This window comes from Mytilus galloprovincialis, chromosome 13, assembly GCF_965363235.1.
Source record: "Mytilus galloprovincialis chromosome 13, xbMytGall1.hap1.1, whole genome shotgun sequence".
In the NCBI taxonomy this organism is placed as follows: domain Eukaryota; kingdom Metazoa; phylum Mollusca; class Bivalvia; order Mytilida; family Mytilidae; genus Mytilus; species Mytilus galloprovincialis.
The window spans coordinates 31,961,185-31,973,669 of NC_134850.1; positions in this window are offsets into that span (position 1 = coordinate 31,961,185).

Here is a 12,485-nt window from a genome sequence, read left to right on the forward strand (position 1 = left end):
ACGTATTAATTATGTTATCCATCGCTTAAAATATTTGGTCTCAATACGAAATGATCCAGTCAATTTTACAATTGAATGTACCATATCTGCATGAAAAAAGAGTTCGATATTTTTATGATAGGACTTTTTATTTCATGTGTGAATAAAATGATCAATCAAACATTTTTCAACAGATTTAGCAGATATCAAGGTCGATTGAAGTATTTTAGTTATCACGTCATTCAATAAGGTATATAGTCAGTCAGTAGCGATGACAGTTAGTATGACGTAGTTGTTTTCATGCAGACATAATCCTCTGAAGGTTGCTGACGCAATGTTTTCAGTTCAGTTACCTAAGTTGTCAGTTTGAATTTAATACATTCCGTCACGCTTACATGTATATTGTATTTTGTAAAACCATTTCTATCTTATTGATTTTTTAAATGATATTTGGGGAGATGATATTGGTCTCATAAATTTTTACCTATCTCATTCTGTAGTAAGTAACGATAACATCACCGAATAAGACACTGTTACAAAATTGTAAATAGACGATTTTCATATTTTTTATTTCTAAATGCATGTGTATTTTTAAAATGTCGAATCCAGTTGATTATCCTAAGATAGGACACAAGTTAGAATTCAGATGACCTTAAACTCTCTTGTCAATTCTATTATTATTCTTAGAAACGGTACGAAGTTCAACTCCAAATATATATGAACAGTGCAGATGATTAAAATATATATTCAATAGCTTCATATAATCCTTTTTTTTATAATTTAAGGGCAAAATACAAAAATGTAAAATTGATAAAGTCCATACTAATGAAACTGTAAAATGTTTAGCAAAAATGATATTAAATTATGTCGTCTCTGTTCCTATGTACTATTTAGTCCAAAACAGAAACAGAGAAATTCTTCATTGACAAAATTTCAATTCCCTCAAAGTAGTTTCATGGTATACCACAATCTTGGATTGTGCACTCGCAGTACACAATCGGTCTAGTTATTTGCAAACCATCTGCAATATATTGGTTAGAGTGTTTATTATATATTATGAAAACTCAGTGATTTGTATTATTATCCAAAACCAAAATATTTAAACAAGTATCAAACAGTTGTGTTTTTAGAATCAAATTTTAAATTTTTAAGGGGAGATAACTCTTGAATTGAAGAAAGTTGTTTATACTAAACTGACAGGGACTTTTTTTTTTTGCCAAGTTTGGCGACATCATTTTTTATTTTTATTTTCTTAAGACATATTATAAAACGTATCTTCTCACAACTTCTTTTAAAATTTTATCTCATAAATTTCTTTTTATGCTCATTTTTTTTTCCGCGAACATTTTTTTTTTAATGCATAGCTTGACCTATACTCTTTATTTTATTTTCGAAAGAACGATATTAACATCCTTATTTTAGATCACTAAGATCACTGGATGTGTAGTATATTTATTTGAAAATTGGTTGTGATGTTTCATACATTCTGACAGACGTATAACTACCAAATTCGATTACATTAATCATTTTTCAGACTTTCTAAATCAGAAGAAATTTACGATAGCATTGCTGCATGAGATACAGTTTCGGAATTTATAATGAACGATTTTCAATACAGTATTATATCAACTTCCGATCGAAATCACAATCAGAATGTTATTGTAGTATTTGGATATTTGTAAATGCATGTTATTTTAACATAGAATATAGTTGATTATGTAGATAGGACACATAACAAAAAAGTAAGAATTTAAATGACCTTACACTGGTATGTCAATTATTATTTATTTAATCTTAGAAACGGTAGGAAATTTAATCATAACAAAATGTGCACGTTTATATTATAAGTGGAGATGGGTTTTACTCAGACAAAAAATGCCTATAAAAGATATTTAGTAGCTTTAAATAATCTTTATTTTAGTGAAACACACAAGAATTTAAAAGTCGCAAAAAGCAAATATTTTTATCGTTCTAAAAATATATTCTACCAATGAAAATGTATAAATATTTAACTACAGAACGATAATGCTATTTCTTTTTACTTCAGACTGTTTTTTTATACGAATTATGTCATCGTTGCTCCTGTAAATATCTCGAACAAAACAGAAACAGGTAGACATCTCCGTTGACAAAATTTCTAGTCCCTTAACATTTTTCAGAAAATCAATAACATAAAATTTGAAGATTTGTATTTACCATTTGTTTAAACTGTACATTCGGCATGGAATACAACATTAGATTGATACACATTTATACATATATATCTGTAAAAAAGGCAATTATCATTTTTATCAATATAGTTAAAATTGTAGTGATGACAAACAAGCAGCACATGGAGGAATTTTTTTTTGTGTGGAATCATGTTACTTACAATATATTCAGAGACGTCAAACCGTTAAAGCTATTCACGTCAATTGTTTCAATCTTGTTGTTATACAGCCACCTGTAAAATAAAATGTTTTAAATCGTTTTCTTGCATAAAATGGTCAATATTCATCTATGTAAACATAAATACCTTAGAAAAAGAGCAGTAGTGTAGTATATCTATTTTAAAACTTGTTGTAATGTTTCATACTGTTGTAATACTGACAGACGTTTATCATGTTAAAACTAGCTATTGTGCATGAATAAACTGATTTATGCAAAACAAATATGTTGGTGCTCGCCTAAAACCTTAATAAATCTAATCTTCTGCCAATTAACCCAATGATGAATTAGAAAATTAATTTGAAAACAAACAGATAGAGACCATATTCAGTGTTGGAATTTTTTGTTTCTAATATTAAAATCCTCTTTCTGTCCTCTTAATGTAGATAATCTTAATTGAGTTTCAAAATGATGATTGCAAACATACACCCCATTGTCCTTGTTTCAGTTATCTAGGTGTTCCGTATTAACCACATAAAATATGTAACCCCTAAATTATATATTGTGCACAATTGGTCCCTTTGTGTTTGTTATCAAATGATTTTGGGGATCTGTACTGGTCCTACAACGGTTAACTCATTAAAAACAAATTTCACTTTTGAACATTAGATACAATTTTCGAATTTCAATGAAAGAATTATGTAATTAATTTTGCATTCGATTAGAAATCTTATTTATTCGTAATATGTCAATATTTGTTAATATATACCTTAAAATAACTTATACCTTCTTTACAACCCCCCAAAAAGGACTAAGATATTCAGACGTAAAACGACCATGAGTTGTGTTATAAATTCCATAGCATTAATCTAAACGTTCATATCTTTCATTTTATTTTTTTGGAAACGTTACCCACTTGAATCAAAACGAATTTCATACATATTCAAGTTATATTGCAGAAATATAGGGGGTGGGCAAATCTAATAACCTGATAGGTTGCATTTCTGTGAATATAGACAATGCAATTTCGAGAGTAAATCTTTGTACTACCCCTACCTTTACTTCTGCCTACTTCAGAATTCATTTTTCTCCGTAATAGTATGTTTTTTTTATACTGGTAACAGTCACACGTTATGTCTCTTTGAGATTAAACATAGAGATTATATCTAGGAACCAGTATACAAACAAATCAAATTATCTATGAATATTATATATTTCCCAAAAGAGGCGTGATTTTAGAAACACAGTGCAACCTATATCATTTCCAAGTTAATTGTTTGTTTAGGTCCATCTGCAGTAGTTTAAAGCGCTAAGATTTAACTCGAGTACTAGTCACGAATTCGCAAATATTTAGCATCTGATCGATATACCTATTCCTCTGCAATAAGGTATGGTCTCAATTTTATTCGGAATTCTGTCATATCTGATCAAGTAAACTACCTTGTTTTAAATAGATACAAGGTTTTAAAACAAATGGCGACAGTAGAATACCGCTGTATAGAAGACATAACTTGAATGAAAGAAAAACTATCTGGCTGATGAACTAAAACCGGGGAAACACATCAACCATAAGAGGAAACAACAGAAACACTGAAGTGCAAAACAAAACAAAAAGTGACAATGCAGCATACATAGACACGAACTATTAGATACACCCTCATTTTCTGGTGGGGCACGTGTTGATTAGACTTTATTGTTTCTATGTTGAATATGTGTACTATCGTTTGTCTGTTTGTCATATTTTTTGTTAGCCCTGTTGTTTATTTTCGACCATATTTCTGACTACGTTCAGGGCATTTAAAAAAAATGGTGGGTTAAACATTGTTTTGAGGCTAGCAAAACCTCCTGCTTAATGGCAATTATATACCGCTAAAATGACAACATTACTTGACGGAAATACAGTACAAAGAACACTTAGAACAAAGAAATACATAAATACATAAAATAATAGTAAAATTTGACATATTATTCACAGAATAACAACGACTAACTAAAATTAGTTTAGGACAGTACACAAAACATCTTAATAGAATAAAGAACTCAGCGTCTGGCACACGAATGAATCAACGTCACAAAAAATGACGTCACATGTAAAATTCTACAAATGGATATAAATCGTGATCAGGCTTGTAATTATGTTATTTGACGTTTGTATAATTTTAAGAATATTAATGTAGAATTGTGTTGTTAATAATTCTGCAACTAACTGCACTATATAACTAAATCAAATTTTGTCCAATAAATAAATCATGTGCACATAGTTGCTTTAATCTAAAATCATACAAATGACCTTGATGATAAATCATCTTTACTTGTACACACGAACAGAAAATAAAAAATAAAATTGTAACTACAAACTATAAGACACAATACAATATCTAATGATAATTACAAATCAAATTTAGTAACTAAATACGTGAACACTGGATAAACAAATACCAAGACATGTCTAATAGCAAAAGGTTACGGAGTGTAATTTTTTTATTTTTTCTCCCCAAAACTTTGTTAGAACAGTTTCTGTTAACTCTGTTTCGAAAAAAAGTATACCACCTTAAGCTTATCTTAAAACTTCAATAACATGAATCTTAACGTTATTAATTTTGATTTTTTGAAATTAGTACAGTTAACATGTAAACCAAATTTAATGAACACAAAGAAGTATGTCCTGTAAAACCTTCTGGTACATCTGATGAAATATTTCGACACTTTTTTCAAACACTTAAGTGTCTTCTTTCGTCGATTCAATTATTTGATGTGTAAGATTGCAACTAATAAAGTCATTAAAGACGCCCAAATGCAAGCTTAAATATGAAAAATCTATCAAATATGCCATAAATTTTCACTTTTCAGATGTTTTTTTTTCAAAAATGAAAGTGTCCGCATTCGTGTTCATTCTCAACCTTTATATATGTTATGTAGTATCATCAATTGCAACATGCATTTAAATATTAAGAGTGAACGTAAATGCGGCCTCTGTCATTTGAGACGAAAACTGCCTTCAAATTAGCTAAATATTGTCTATTGTCTATTGTCAAATTAGCTAAAAGATTTCAGTAATTTTGCATGATTTAATGATGCTCTTACACGAAACATGTGCATTGTATTGTCATTAAACATCCAATATGTATGTAACAGAAGTATTCTGCTTTCCAAGTTTACATTTTAGAAATCTTCTAAAACTGCTATATTTTTGGTTTAAAAAGGGGTGTTACTGGGCCTACTCCTTCAATATTAAATATGTGTTAGGAAATTGCAAAACTATTTCAAAAGATAAATTAATTCATTGGGACAGCAAACCTACAACACATGATGGCAAAAAAATCTTTTGCGGGATCAAGTTTCTTACAATTGATAGAAAGCTGTCAAATCTCGAAAGGTATTCACGTCATGCGTTGCAATTTGATTGTTGGATAAATCTGTAGAAAACAATATTTTTAAAACGTAATTCTGCATAACATGTTCATCAGTGCAAATTATTTTACCTTGGAAAATGAAAAACAATAGAGACGTGCTTTTATGTGTGAAAATTGATTTGAATGTTGCATAAAAATTAACAGATGTTTATAATCCAACGAAAAGTTATTGTTTTACATGTTCTATGTACGACTAAAATCATATATATAACAAGTAACATATTTAAACTTGCCTCAAGCCTAGACAGTTTTACTGCATACACAATACCAAATTTGAATACAAAAACAATGTCCTTAGTGAACATATGTAACAACAGGTACTTCAATATTAGTGACACTATACTTTAATTAGGTTCTTATTACCTCAAATATTTCAAACATCTTCATATTGAGCTGTTATAAGATATAATTACACGGAGTGCGTTTTAAGTAAACATTTCAATGTATGCTTGTATGCTTGTAGGAATATCAGTTCTGAATTTCTAATTCAGTTACCGAAGTTGTCCATACTAACCAAACAAGCCTAAACTTATATATTGAATTTTGTCACAACGATATTCTTTTTTTTTGTTTTTGATCATCACATTATTTTATTCCGGAAAGTGATATTGCTCTGAAAATGATTTGACCTTCTCATGTATGAGTAACTCACAAAATAACTGGACAAATGGAGTACCGTTTTACAGCTACGATGACACAGTAGGGTGTGAGCTTTATACAAAGTTTCGCTATATACATGTATTTTGTTTATAGTTCTAAAGTAAGAGAAATACAAAAAAAGTCACTATATAATAGTCGAAAAAACATTGTTGTAGTTGTTCTTAAACTATGAATAACTAATCGAAATTGTTTCGATAATATTATTCCTCTCTGAAAATGGTTTGGTCATAATTCGAAATGATCCTTACATCTTTACTCAAGAGATATACTTTTCCCAACTTATTCGATATTCAACAGCTTGCAGCTCCTACTCAGATTTTATAAAACGTCACCAGTGTCTGAGCAGAGAGCTGATGAACCAGGGTGATGAATGGGTATGTCAAAGAACGTGTTTAAAAAAAAAAGTGGATCGGAAGGTACCAAGACCTTGTTATAAATATTCCGTACCAATTTCACAAATAATACATGATGGCCTTGATGTATAGATTCTGTGTACTTACATGATTGACCATCTTTATAACGTGTTATATTGTTATTTTATTTGTCTTTGTTTTATTATTAATATTACTTTTACTGTTTGGTCTGTTTTAGTGATACCCATTTGACGTGGCTCGGTACTTATACATCCCGTCAATGGGTTTGTATTATCTTTCATTTTTGCTGGTGTGTTTTGAACGTGTGACCTTATGTGTTTCCTTGGTACATATGAGGTGGCTCTGTACTTTTAAAGATCCCGCTTTTTTGTTATTTCTATTATAATGCCATACTGTTATTGTCTATTATAATTTTGAAAATACTTTGAACGAACAAATTATTTAACTCGCGTAGTGGTATTAATCCTATGTGGATTCTTAAAAATTCTAAAGAACTTCTGGTTAATTTTAAACCTCGGTCTTTTTCTGAAATTAGTCCCAACAAAACTTTTGATTTTTCATACCACCATTCCCCATGTGAAACTATAATTTTGAAAATACTTTGAACGACAAATTATTTTATATTGACTCTTACATCCCTGACGCCAAACAAGCGACCATTTGCAATGAATGTGGTTGTTAAATCTGATAGATGTTTGTTTTTGTTTCTTTGTTTAATATTAGTCCAATTTTGATCTAATTGAGATTATGACACAGTTATGACTGCCGATCCCTATTTTGACAGACAATTTTACCTATTATATCTGTTTTGTTCACGAATCGTTGTAAATATAATGGAATTTGATTCGACTGTCATACACGTGAGGGGTTAAGCGTTATAAAACCAGGTTATATCCACCATGTTCTACATTTGAAAATGCCAGTACCAAGTCAGGAATATGACAGTTGTTGTCCATTCGTTTGATGTGTTTTATTATCTGATTTTGCCATTTGATTAGGGACTTTCCGTTTTGAATCTTCGTTGGAGTTCAGTATTTTTGTGATGTTACTTTTTATTTATTTAAAGAATACAGAGTAGCCTCTACATTTAAATAGTTCTTATAATCCCAAGTTATCACCAAAAAACCAAGTCAAATTACAAGGAATGTAAAGTGTAATTTTTTGATTGTTTTAAAAGTGTGAATTACATAAACCTTCAAACCTTTTCTGGGGGAGTGGTATTTGTTGTATAATTTTCAACCTTTCTCTTTCAGTAGTTAATTACGATAACAACAACGTAACTGTTAATGATCAATTTTCAATTAAACATTATATCAAATTCCGATCTTTATCTTTATCAGAAATTTTATCGTAATATTTCGATAATTGTAAATAGATATAAGAAGATGAGTGCAAATGAGACATCTCTCAATCCGAGTCAAAGTGCAGTCTTCAACACGGAGCTTTAGTGTAAAACAATTCAAACAAGAAATCTAACGGTGGCATCTACATAAAAAAGAGAAACGAGAAACACTACTGCATGTTTTTAACATGGATTCCGGTTAATTATCATAAGTTAGGACACATTACAAAAAGGTAAGAATTTAGATTACTAGTAACTTAAACTGTCTTGTCAATTCGTACTGATTGTTTCTCAAAAATGGTGCGAATTCAAATCAGTAAAAAAATTATAAAAAAAAAGTGAAGACGGTTTTCAAAAAGTGAAAATAAATGACTATAACTTATATTTAGCAAATTCAAATATATTTATTATTACTTGGAGCGCAAAATACAAAAAGTGTTAAATTGATAAAGTTCAAAAGGGAAATATTGTTAATTTTAGGCAAATATATACTACTAGCAGAACAATTCAAATATATAGCAACAGATCAAAAATGATATTTCTCTTTCTTCATGATTTGTTTCAGTTTCGATAAGAGCTATGTCATATCTTCTTCAATAAATTATCTCGTCCTAAACAGATTGGGAAAAACCTCACTTCTAACAAATTTCCAATTCCTATAACTTGTTTCAGCAATCCAATAGCATAAAATCTAAATGTCCTTATTTATCAATCGTTAAAATATACACTTTACATGCAACAAAGAATTGAATGAATAAAATCCCATAACATAGAAACGTAAAATCTTATAGTTATAAAAATTTAACAACTTTTCAAATATTCATTCTATTAGTAAAAGCATTATTGAGATATTGTCCGACATGTTGACGACCATCGGACAGACAGACTTGTATACCATGATACATCCCGTAAACAGGCGTTACATGAATGACACTTTTTGTAGCTGTAAAGCGTTTTTTGCCACGCATATATCAAAAACCAATTTAATTCACAGTCAGTCATTTTTTTACAATTGGTAAAAGCATACAATTGGTAAAAAACCAGATAATTTGACTATTTAACGACATGTATATAAAGAAATAGAACTGCGTTAGAGAGTAAAAGATAGATCGTGCCAGCCAATCACATTGTTATGACGACCGTTTAACATGTGAGTGTCGATATCATTCGTTCTTCCTGACAACTATTTTGGAGCTGAAGATAGAGGCAGCAGTATGTTACCGGTGTTTAAATGTCACAAATTGAGTCACCGAAAGGAAATATGAGTCACTAACTAAATCCGATGACATCTTAAGAGGAAATCTACGGAGCATCAGAAACACAGAACTGCAACAAAACAAAATTCTACAAACATAGTAACGGACTTATCGAAAAAAAAAAAGAAAAGTCACAAAAATACTGAACTCCGAGGAATATTCAAAACAAAAAGTCCCTAATCATATTCCTTGGTACAGGACATAAAAAACTTGTTTGTTGAATCTGATTTAATGGCTAGCAAAACCTCCCACTTATAATCGAATGTTAAAAATACTGCTAAAATGGCAATACTACGTGACAGGGACACAGAACAAGAACACTCAAAAGAGAAATACATTGAATAAATGAAAATGACATTCAAGGTAAATCAAAAACAAAGATAGGTGTATTACATCCGACAATACTAAACACTCCGTTATATCAATCAACTAAAAGAAGGAAAAAGAACTATACTATTCCTGTGTTTGCACGTAGTAAAAGAACACAACTGACTCAAACACATCCAAAAAAATATATAAAAGGACAATGATAAATTTTGGTAGTTGGTAAGCGTTTCTTGCTTTTCATTCTTCTATAATCATGTTAATTCAGATTCAGTCTTTATCTCACAATCGGGAATAACATATAATTGGTGAAAATACAGATAATTCGACTATTATAGTACATGTCTATAAAGATTAAGAACTGCAGACAACATTTCTTTTGTGCTTTGAAAAAAAAACAGTCCGTGTCAGTGAACCATTTTGTGATGGTGTCCGTAAAACAAATGAACTTCGATATCATTCGTTCTTCCTAATACTAGTATCTCTTTTGAAGTAGAATTGTTTCAACGTATCTGAAAGAATGTGCAACATATGTGGATAATGGATAGGTGTTTTGCTTTATAAACAGAATTTATTGTTGAATTTAAATAATTCGGCATATACTTCGTTTCTAAGAAACCAAAAGATTTACGTTTACGAAAGGATTCAACATCAACTTTACAATACAATTAATTTAATACGTATATTTATAGTATAACTAATCGCAGTATTTGAATATCAAAAATAAGATATTACGTGACCGAAATTTAACGATTTTTCAAATACTGCGATTAGTTATACTTTTTATTATATAGGTTTAGAATATCAAATCTATTTCTTTTTATACTGACGTTTATATTTGGATTCACCTCATTGTCGATTTCACTGGCATTTTTGTCTGGCGTATGCATATATGTGTAATGCATACAACTGTCAAAATGACAAATTCCGATTGTCACCTTGAGAAGATTGATGCATATTTTGCAGTTATTGTGAATGAAGCGAAGAGTTGTTTTGAATGCATCTAGGGCATTAATTGTTGATGTGTGACATAATTAATCAATAAGTTTTAAATTTCGATGCGGAAATTTTCAGTTGGACGTCTCAAGTGAGCGTAAAAATGAATTTATGATGTGTGTCGTGAAAGTAACCATGCTGCCTTTTTTCAAAACTGGAAGTTTGAGTGTTTTTTGTGTTATTGTGGTGTGAATATTGAAACGATCTAAAGATTTGGATTACAAGAAATTACTATGGCAAAGTTTCTATGGTGACCGTGAATTAACTGTGTGTCAGCCGTTGATTAAATAGGGAAAATAGGAAAACACATGTATGACATGTATGTCACTATAGTATGGCAAGTGTTTGGAAACACATTTATATGAAGTTGAGTCTGTGACAAGCATGAAGCATTCGTCTCTTCAGTTGAATTAAAATGAGTTCTTTATTATTCATCAAATACATTTTTTTTCATACCAAGAGTTTACAAAAAAGATATACATGTGTACCTGGGTAACGTTGATAATTTTATTCATGTGCCTGTCCTAATTGCCTGTTTGGCATAATAATTCAATGTAGTTTGTTTACATCTGTATGTTGAAGTCTAAACATGTACATGTATGAATGTTGCCCTCAAAATGTCTACTTTTTTTCTTTTTTTTCCTGATTTAAATACTGCCTTGACACTGACATTTACCCGAAAGAAAATCTGCTGTTTTTATATTTAATAAAATGAACACTGAGTTTCATTATTATCTTACCAAAAGTTGGTGATTTATTAACATTGAGCCAAGTCACCCAAATCAAAATAAAATTAAAAATACACTCTTATGATACATAACACATTGTCATTTTCTAAATGTACAATTTGTCATTGTTTGAAATGGTGTATTTATACACAGTTGTGCTTCTTACATTGCATCTTGTACCTTTGTGTGTGAAAAAAAAGTTCCGGTAAATAGCGCGGAAAGTCTCGAGAGTGAAAATAAACAAGTTATTTCACATGTGAGATTATCGGAATTTATCACAATGGGAATTTCATATAAATCTCCATCATCTATATGATAATGAAATTTTAAAAAAAAGTTGCGTACACTTTTTCAAAAAGTATTAAGAAGTGCTTAAAGATAATATCCGAACAAAAATCAATCAAATATAAATGATAACTAAATACTAGGAAATTTGCTATAGTACAGAACAGTAATCTCGCAGCACATCCGGCATTTTTCCTTTGGTGAAATCAAACTACTTACAATTGTGTTAGCGCCGACATTCTTTTAAATGAGTTCGCGTCAATCTTTGTAATGCGATTGATCCACAAACTCATGAAAATAATATTTTTAAGATTCATTATTGGTCCAACCTTGATTTTGTAGAAATAACCAACAATTAGCAGTATTTTTCCTGTAATTAGCCAACTATTGTACAAATAACATTTTGCTGTATTTGTACTTGTACAAAAAAAGTCTCCGGTAACCCCACTCCATGTTGAGCAAACAATGATACGATTTTTTCTGTTATCAAACCAGTTCATTTTGGGCTCCTCTGCGCGGTCTGCGTTTCAACTATGTCGATTTCTTTGAGAAATTAGTGACAATGATTTAGATATTAATAACTACAAGTATTGGGAGTAATTCCAGGTGGACACATTATATAAAATATAAGATTTATTTGTTCTCCCTACGAAAAAATAATCAGGATGGACTAATGGAAAAAGGCAGGACCAAATAGAGTGAAAAATAAAAACGCAGGATAGAGATTTCAACTTCATACACATAAATTTCATCACTCTCTA